This window comes from Schistocerca americana, chromosome 4, assembly GCF_021461395.2.
Source record: "Schistocerca americana isolate TAMUIC-IGC-003095 chromosome 4, iqSchAmer2.1, whole genome shotgun sequence".
NCBI lineage: Eukaryota > Metazoa > Arthropoda > Insecta > Orthoptera > Acrididae > Schistocerca > Schistocerca americana.
Window position 1 is genome coordinate 314,523,955 of NC_060122.1, and position 9,543 is coordinate 314,533,497.

General features: G+C 45.3%; 1 protein-coding gene across 1 annotated transcript in view; it reads right to left on the bottom strand.

Moving 5' to 3' along the window:
* LOC124612728 (myosin-IIIb-like) overlaps nt 1-7,649 on the bottom strand; it is a 261,346-nt gene extending 253,697 nt beyond the window's left edge. The window contains 1 exon segment of the mRNA XM_047141099.1: nt 7,598-7,649. The gene's annotated coding sequence lies outside the window, so the exon portion shown is untranslated.
* Nucleotides 7,650-9,543: the final 1,894 nt, after the last annotated feature.

Genomic DNA, 9,543 nt, shown 5'->3' on the forward strand with positions numbered 1-9,543 from the left:
CGGATTAAAGGACGACATAGAAACAATACAGAGTAGTGCTGCTACATGTGTCACCGGTAGGCTCGATCAGCATGAGAGTACTATGGAGATGCTTCGTGAACTCTGATGGGATTCCCTGGAGTAAATACGATGCTCTTTCCGCAAGGCACTATTGCGCAAATTTAGAGCATCGGCATTTGAGGCCAACTGCACAACGATTCTACTGCCGCCAACGAACATTCCGCGTAACGACCACGAAGATAAAATGCGAGACATTAGGGCTCTTACGGAGGCTCCTAGACAATATTTTTCCCTACAGGAAGGGAAATGGCTAGTAGTGGCACAGGGTGCATTCCGCCACGCACCGTTCGGTGATTTACGGAGTATATGTACAGATAACGCCAATTATGTGTAACACCGCCTCTGGGCTTAATAATTGACTCAGTTCGGCGAGGATGAGAGACCACATATTCCTTCAGGTATGCCATATCTAACTGAAGCAACTTTTGTTGATTAGGGCCCGTAGGACTACCAAATTGCGGGGACGTTTGTTGCTAAATTTCAGCTAGTGTTCCAAAAAGTCAATCTTTTCTGTGGGATCGGGTGATGTCGTGGTCCAGTTGACATGCAAAAGGATGTCTGTCCGTAAGTCAAATTAGCAACGCATGCGTGCAGCCCTGAGGGCATGGCTGTTGTCGCATTGGAGGACTCGAGTGACAACAGCAAACTCATCGCGAAGATGCAGAACAAATAGCAACGCTCCGTCACCGAGAATTTTGAAATAAACTTCCTGGTTCACGTTTACGGTAACTGGAATGAGTGGGCCCAAGAGGTACGAGAAACACCTCCGAAACGTCACAGGAACATCCTCCACAAACTACGAATTGTGCCATCAGTGCATTCGATGCCTTGCATACTTTGAAAAGAGACAAAGTCACGACTCGTTGGACCACACTACACGCCTCCAATCGGCTACTGTCCAGGTTCTGTGTTATGTGGCCCACTGAAGTCCAGCTTCGTATCTCACTGTAAGCAATGGCCTCTTGCGAGGTACCCAACTCCAAATGTCTGAGAGGTGGCATGAGCCCCCTCTCATATTTCTATCTTACGATTTTCCTCTCTAATTGCATGCAGTGATAAGTCGCTATTCCTTCACACGCGGACTTCCCACGCAGTGTCTCTCGTCACCCGGGTGTTCCAGTGACAGGCGGGCACTGCTGATCTGGAGAGGGTTAAGCCGACGGGTGTGAGGAAGTCGAGTGAATGCTTTGCACACGCCGACATTGTCAAAAGACACGCCCGGAGGGGTCTGAAGTAGCGGCTGGGCTAGAGGTTCCGTTACTTCGCAGAATCTTAGCGAAAACACTTTCTGGCGGGCTACCAGCGAGGCGTGGGAATGACTTGTGTACCCAGGCAGTTGTGGCGGGAAAATTCCCGCGCTTTCCACAAAATAGTAACTGTGATTGGCTTGCTCAGGGCATAGCTCCGTGACGTAGCAAAAGCAGCGCAGAAATTGGCGCCAAGAATCTCCATTGGTGGAATGGTAGTGCTCCAGCAATAGAGTGGAATTTTCCGCCGGTTTTCGAGTTGCTGATTGGAACGTTTAACCACTGCCACTGTCGTGGGGGCGGGAATGTTGTGTGTTCGGCCTGTACGGGTGCTCTAGGTAGTCGGCTCTCGCCTTTCGGTCGAGGACGTCGAAGCAACCAGTCATCGCCTCCGGTACGCCAAATCGTGTTCTTGCAGTTAAGAAGACAGATTGGTAAGGTATGTCCGCAGCACCGGCAGACAGGGATTTTCCTAGGTGATAATCAGAGCTCAGCAGAGCGCGCCTGTTCGTCTTTTTCTAACTTTGTTCTGTCTTGGGTAGCAGCAATTAATTTTGGGTTGGCTATGTGTTTTCTCTTAAGATTTGAGTTGCAAGGAATTGGCTCCACATACCACTTCATCATAATCCTCACAATCTAGTTTAGGGACAACTTCACATTCACAGCGTTTGTTTGAGTATCCAATTTGAGCCAATTTGATGTATTGTAAATGTTTCATGTGTTTTTGTTTATTATTTTGTGTTAAGTCTTAATAAATCATATTGTTATTTTGGACAGAACTTTCATTCTGTTAATCGGTAGAGCAACCCTATCATTCCTCACTATGTTAATGAAACCTTCGTTTATTTAACTTATTTATCAAATTAAATTATTGCAGGTGCCAAACCCTCTTCTACTCCACTGGCAGGGTTGATTAGAGTCAGTTCGCGTATTTTTTTTAATCCCTGTGCAAAAGTCGGAGTTAGAATAAGGGGGGGGGGGCTTAGAGCATCATTTACATATGTAGATTCTAGAAGAATTTAGTGTTAAATACACTGCTAGCCCCGGCACCTCGCATGTCAGCTGCAAGCAGTTTTCAACGTTTGCTCGGAAAGTGATTGCGATGGACCAGCATTCAGTAACAACAACATTTCCGCTCGGGTTTGAAACCGATTGTCATTGACATAGCCTGACACACGACTCCAGTCACACAGCAAAGTTCTTACGCCTTGTGACTGAGAATGGTACACCATTTATTGCAGACAAGTTGGAAAGTCCGCACTGCTACACCAACAAATCGGGCAACTTCATTCAGACTGCATGCACGGGCACGTCCAAAGAAATGTTGACCTAACTGTGTTGATTCCACAAAAGTGACTGTCACATACAGTCCGTTTCACTGCCACTACGTAAGTCAGTGGTGGACGATCACATCAGCATCTGGTTCTCGTTCAGTGCCCTCTAAAACACTTTGGTTGGTTGGTTGGTTTGGGGAAGGAGACCAGACAGCGTGGTCATCGGTCTCATCGGATTAGGGAAGGATTGGGAAGGAAGTCGGCCGTGCCCTTTCAGAGGAACCATCCCGGCATTTGCCTGGAGTGATTTAGGGAAATCACGGAAAACCTAAATCAGGATGGCCGGACGCGGGATTGAACCGTCGTCCTCCCGAATGCGAGTCCAGTGTCTAACCACTGCGCCACCCCGCTCGGTCTAAAACACTTTAAAGCGACCAGTGTGCTCTTGAAAGGGTATGACCACAACTTTCTGTGTTGAACTTATACAATCCAACTTTCTATATATCACCTTATTGAAGTAATTCAGTGCAGTAACTTGTTTCAGTGAGTTTATTTTCTGAAATGGGCAGCTTTCTTGTGGGTGACCAAGGAAAACGCTTTGGAAGATTCAGCCATTCTCTAACTACACCAAGGGGCTACATCCTACTAAACGAGATCTCATCCCTTTGGATTGAAGTGTGGCCGCAATTTTTGCTGTGGTATGCAGAGTGGAACCACTAGGGACCCTTCAAAACCATTCGAGGAAATCTGAACACGATCCAGCAGAAAAAGGGTGTTTATGCTTTTTCTTGCCTCGCGCCCTCATGTGGCTTGTGAACGGGGGAAGAGCAGCTGCAACATTCTTAGGGGGTGAATAAAATGTGAAAGGGTCCCTATAAAACTCCTCCGTTTGTCGTCACACTGGTGCCACCTAAGCCTGCTGGTGACTTGCGAAATCAGAGGTGTGTCTAGAGAACTAAATGGATCCACCACAATGAAATCACTAAGTTACTACAGCAGCAATCTGGATTTTATTACATAATGTCTTTAAAGCATGTATAAAGGCTTTACAGAACTGGATTCAAATATAGTAGACAATGCTACTGTAAAAGTACACCATATGAACCTTAAGTAACACAAACATTAAACACGAGTGTAAACACAACAGCAAGTGAGCTACGTCATCACTAACCTCGATTTAAAAAATCTGTGGTTGTATATTTCACGTAGCGGGCTACATCATTTGGTGCGAGTGTATACCAAAAAATGATTTTAAGGAAGCATTTTTTTAACAAGCACCCAGTTAACAATACTGTGGAGAAAATCTATGAGAAGCAGCAACAGAGTATAGACGAACAGAAAGAGCAAATAAAACACTTGTACTAACTTTTAACACGTAAAATGTGAATTAATAAAGTAGAAATACGACGAATGTATTCTTCAAAACTGCCGCTTTACGCCAACGTTTCATTATTTCCAGTGGTGCACAATTATGCTCACGTAATCGTATACACTATTACTATTATTACCTCAAAATTTATAACAGCTGATTTCCCCCCGAAAAACGGGGCAGTGCTGTATGCAGCTGTTATAACCCGGAGCCCGTAGCACGGGAGTCTAGAAATTCTCCAAAATAATGGGACGAGTTTGACTGTCATTTGGGTGATTGCCGTGAACGGCAAACGAAAACTGATTCTAAACGTAACAGTCAAAAGTACTCTTACATTATAGGTGCAGGCATGTGAAAGATATAGTTTTGTAAAAACGGACGGTTCTTTAGAAAGCAAAAATTGTAGTCCCATTGTAATATCTCTTACACTTCCACCCTCAGTGACACGAATAAATTGGTTATTTGTATTATGATTATTATTTTAGGAGAATTTATTTAGCTATCGTTGGAAATCGCGTCAGATCAGTTTAGTGGTCTGTGTAATTTTTATCCACAGAAATTGTGGTCTGGTTTTCTCTGACGAAACAAACGATAAAAATCTTAAGTTAGCACTTCTCTCTCTACCGTTAAACGATGCATACGTATTGGCGATAACGAAGCATATCATACTGACGAAACAAAACAACACTGACGAAACAAAACAACGCTGGCGAAACAAAACAACGCTGACGAAACAAAACAACACTGACGAAACAAAACAACACTGACGAAACAAAACAACACTGACGAAACAAAACAACACTGACGAAACAAAACAACACTGACGAAACAAAACACTGACAAAAAACAAATACGAGCAAGTCAGGTTCCCATAAAAAATATACAATATTATTACAGTATATGCGTAAATTAAAATATACCCCAAGTTTCTGTCTTCATATAGTCTTGTGAATCAGATGAAGCTGTTTTGAAACACACTGTACTGTACATGAAATACGGAACAAAAACTACGTCACTTTGCAGTCAATGTAGTTCATATTGATTACGTACCTTTCGCACACAAGTTTCCAGTTTAGCATTCTAACTAAGGGAATGAACTACTCAGTGAAAATCATAATTATTTTCAAAATTAAACTGCAAGTCGGAAACGGTAGTTTTTAAACGTCAGCTCGGTCGACGATATAAGTAGTGTGGTGGCCCTCAGATGACGGGATGATGCCACACATCACACACACTTGATATTAGCTTAATCACAAGCTAAAGGTCAAGACTGAAAGATAATTGCATTGGTTACTATTTCCACTTTCTCTACTGCGTCGCTGACGGCTCTATTGGAAGATAATGCTGAACAATATTTACATTTTGCTCTAGGCCACTTGCATGGTCTACGTACATTACAACAGCTAGAACCCATCCAAATGAGTGGACAGCGTTGCAATTCTCCTACGAGTGGAAAGATGAGTAGTAGCAGTTTGCCTTTGCGCCAATTCGATATGCTTCCTCTTCAGAGAATAGAACAGCATCTATAAATTAAATGAATTGTAGCTACAAAAGCCCACAACAAGTCACTTCATGAACCATTCACTTGCGTAACTTCTTTCGAAGTATAGAAAATTACACTATTTCGTTCACAACGAGGACGTGCTGAAAAACGGCGTGCCTTTTTAAGTGGTCTGTTCGAGCAAACTCACTGATTTGAGGGATAAAACGGAAAACCTAAATCGGGATGGCTGGTTGCTGGATATGAATCCCGAAACGTTCCTTGTTCAGCGTCTTAGCCACACTACGTTACCTCGTTGGGGAGTTGTTCCAAACCATTTCTGGGTCCTTGTGTGCTTTATAAGGAGGTATTACAATGGATCTGATTATTAAATGTCAAATAAAAAATTTGGGGTCTGCTAATGACATGGTAATATAATCTCAGAGGTGGAAAAGAAATAGGTTCAAAAATGGCTCTGAGCACTATGGGACTTAACCTCTATGGTCATCATTCCCCTAGAAATTAGAACTACTTAAACCTAACTAACCTAAGGACATCACACAAAAAGAAATAGGAATAGCGTTTGAAGGCAATGGTTAGTGTAATGAAAAGAGGTTATAAGATGAACAACAAAAGGGCTATAAATTAAATGAGACGATGCTGAGAGAATTAGAGTACTAAATGTGACAATAAGAATACTATGCGAGTTTTGCTATTTGGATAGTAGACAGGATATAAAAGGTTGACTGGTAATAGCAAGTAGAGCATTTTTGAAAAATAGAATTTTATTAATATCGAACATAGGTTTAAATGTTAAAATTCTTTTCTGAAGGTCTCCGAAATGCAGCCTTGTACGGAAGTGATATGTGGACGATTAGGAGTTCAGAAAGAAGAGAGGAGAAGCTTTTGAAATGTTTTGCTACAGAAGAATGCAGATCACGAATGGGTAAATCGGATGACTAATGAAGAGATACTGGATTTTGGGAGAACAGAAATTCATGAGGTAACTTGACTATGAAAGCGATCAGATAATAGAACATGTTCTGGGACATCAAGGAATCCTGAGAAGTTGTGTGTGTGTGTGTGTGTGTGTGTGTGTGTGTGTGTGTGTGTGTGTGTGTGTGACGGGGGCAGTTACAGGCTCCCCGTCGTCGTCGTCGTCATACCTGCAAAAATGGCTTGAAACGGACGTGGTGTGATCGTCAAAAATATTATAAAACTAGTGAGTCAATGTACAGGATGGACTAGCATAGACAGATAATTAAATCAGTCGTCGGTCCCAAGATCACGTCTCCAATATCCCTTGCACTGTTTTGCAGTCCAAAAAAATCCTTAGCTTCAGCACAGCCCATCTGAAGATGACGTTCCAAGCAGAGAACTGTCACGGAGTTAGTTTCGGAGGAAACTACTCTTAGACGCTTGGAAAGTGTGTGCGCAGATATGGCAGTGAACAAAAGCACGTTGAGCCGTTGGCCGAGGCGTTTGTCATCATGGCAACAAGGTCGCGCAAACCTGTCTGATCTCCCGCGGGCTGACCGACAGCACACGGCTGTGCTACCCTCAGGAAATTGAAAACACAGCTTCAGCGCATTCATCGCCACAAAAAGCAAACGAACTTCTCCATGACAACGCAAGGCCTCACACAAGTTTGCACGTCCAAGAGGAGCTCACAAAACATCATTGGACTGTTCTTCCTCATCCGCCCTACAGTCCGGTCCTCGCATCTTGTGACTTCCGTCAGTTTGGACCAATGAAGCAGTACGTGGGGGACAGGGAGGTTACTGACGCAGCAAGACGTTGGCTTCGACGTCGACAAGCAGAGTGGTACCATTCGGGCATACAGGCCCTCCCAGTAAGGTGACATAAGGCCGTCGCACTGAACCGACATTATTTTGGAAAAATATGTGTGTTTGCAAGCAAAAGAGTGTACTGGAATCTTGAATAAAACGAACGTGCTTTCAGAAAAAAAAAAAAAAAAAAAAAAAACCATGTGTTGCTTTACTTCTTTAACTCCCCTCGTATTTTTGACGCCTTTACCGTTGGACAAATAGGAAGCTGGCACACTAATGATCCACGCTGTCTACGTGAAACAGGAACGGCACCAGCCTCGTACTGTCCGTTTGGAAGCGACACTGGACGCCCGCAGCTACTTAGCAGCAGCACTCACCGGCACCAGCTGCGGCTGCGGCCCGCGGCGCGGCGCTGCTGGCGTCTTGCGGCCGACTGTGCCGAGTCCCGCGAGCCGCCCGCAGTAGAGTAGCGGCGAAGCCCCGGGCCTGCCGCGCTCGTACGGCCTCGCGCGTGACGTCACCGGCGCCGGAAGCCGGGACGCCCACTAATTGCCGGCGGATTAACCGAGGACAGCTTCCGCCCGCGGACCCGGACAAGCCCATCCGTCCGTGCGCAGAGCAGGGCGGAAGCGCCGCTATTTCAGTGTCTCAGCACTGTTCGCCTCGCGGTCGCGACAAAAGGAGGGCATCCGATCGTGCGGCTCCCATCAAATGGTTCAAATGGCTCTGAGCACTATGGGACTTAACATCGATCGTCATCAGTCCCCTAGAACTTAGAACTACTTAAACCTAACTAACCTAAGGACAGCACACAACACCCAGCCATCGCGAGGCAGAGAAAATCCCTGACCCCGCTGGGAATCGAACCTGGGAACCCGGGCGTGGGAAGCGAGAACGCTACCGCACGACCACGAGATGCGGGCGCGGCTCCCATCCGTGGCTACGGTCGCTAATACACGCTTTGGTGAACCGACTTGAACCCTCGAGGTGGAAGGATTTTCGAATGACGTAAAAATGGATCTGAGCACTATAGGACTTAACTTCTGAAGTCATCAGTCCCTTAGAAGTTAGAACTACTTAACCCTAACTAACCTCCTGTTGTTGTGGTCTTCAGTCCTGCGACTGGTTTGATGCAGCTCTCCATGCTACTCCATCCTGTGCAAGCTTTTTCATCTCCCAGTACTTACTGCAACCTACATCCTTCTGAATCTGCTTAGTGTATTCGTCTCTTGGTCTCCCTCTACGATTTTTACCCACCACACTGCCCTCCAATGCTAAATTTGTGATCCCCTGATGCCTCACAACATGTCCTACCAACCGGTCCCTTCTTCTTGTCAAGTTGTGCCACAAACTCCTCTTCTCCCCAATTCTATTCAGTACCTCCTCATTTGTTATGTGATCTACCCATCTAATCTTCAGCATTCTTCTGTAGCACCACATTTCGAAAGCTTCTATTCTCTTCTTGTCCAAACTATTTATCATCCATGTTTCACTTCCATAACTAACCTAAGAACATCATACTCATCCACGCCCGAGACAGGATTCGAACCTGCGACCGTAGCGGTCGCGCGGTTCCAGACTGCAGCGCCTAGAACCGCTCGGCCACTCTGGCCGGCTCGAATGACGTACAAGGAGCAACCATTAAGTAATTCAACTTTGTGTTTCTGAAAATAGGTTGGTTTTATTCGAGATTCCACTACACCCTGCTACGTCTCACATTTTTGGCTACAAAACACTGTCTTACAACATAATCTCCGTTCAATGCGGCGGCCTTACGCAACTTTGCTGGAAGGGTCTGTATGCCTGCATGGTACCAATCTACTGGTTGGAGTCGGAGCCAACGTCTTGCTGCATCAATAATCTCCCCGTCATCCAAGTCCTGATTCCAAAAAAAATGTTTACATGTGTTTGAAATCATATGGGACTTATCTGCTAAGGTCATCAGTCCCTAAGCTTACACACTAGTTAACCTAAATTATCCTAAGGACACACACACACACACACACACACACACACACACACACACACACACACACACACACACACACACACACGCCTTAGACTGCTTGGCTAATCCCGCGCGGCTTCTGATCCCAGTGGAGTGCACCCTTCATTGGGCCAAACGGATGGGAAGCTGAAAAAACTAGATCCGGGCTGTAGGGATGGATGAGAAAAAACAGTCCAATGAAGTTCTGTGAGGTCCTCTCGGATGCGCAAACTTGTGTGAGGCCTTACGTTGTCCTGAAGAAAGAGAAGTTCGGTTGTATTTTTGTGGCGCCGGCCGCCGTGGCCGAGCGGTTCTAGGCACTTCAGTCCGGAACCG